Genomic DNA, 241 nt, shown 5'->3' on the forward strand with positions numbered 1-241 from the left:
AAGACACGAATGCTTTTTGCTCTAACTATCTATCGCTAGTTCCATCTATCATCTATTAAACGAACCATCACCTCCGTAGTATAACATAGTAGAGTCTCATGTTTCTTCTCATCAAAAATATCAATCTTACTTCTTAATCAACTTTGTATATGTCAGTAACCCAAAGACATTTTGATTTTGTCTTTTTTATTTCCAGCTTTTGTCATATATTAATATCTTATCTGAAAACAACCAAAAATCG

Source organism: Penaeus monodon, chromosome 31 (genome assembly GCF_015228065.2).
Source record: "Penaeus monodon isolate SGIC_2016 chromosome 31, NSTDA_Pmon_1, whole genome shotgun sequence".
NCBI lineage: Eukaryota > Metazoa > Arthropoda > Malacostraca > Decapoda > Penaeidae > Penaeus > Penaeus monodon.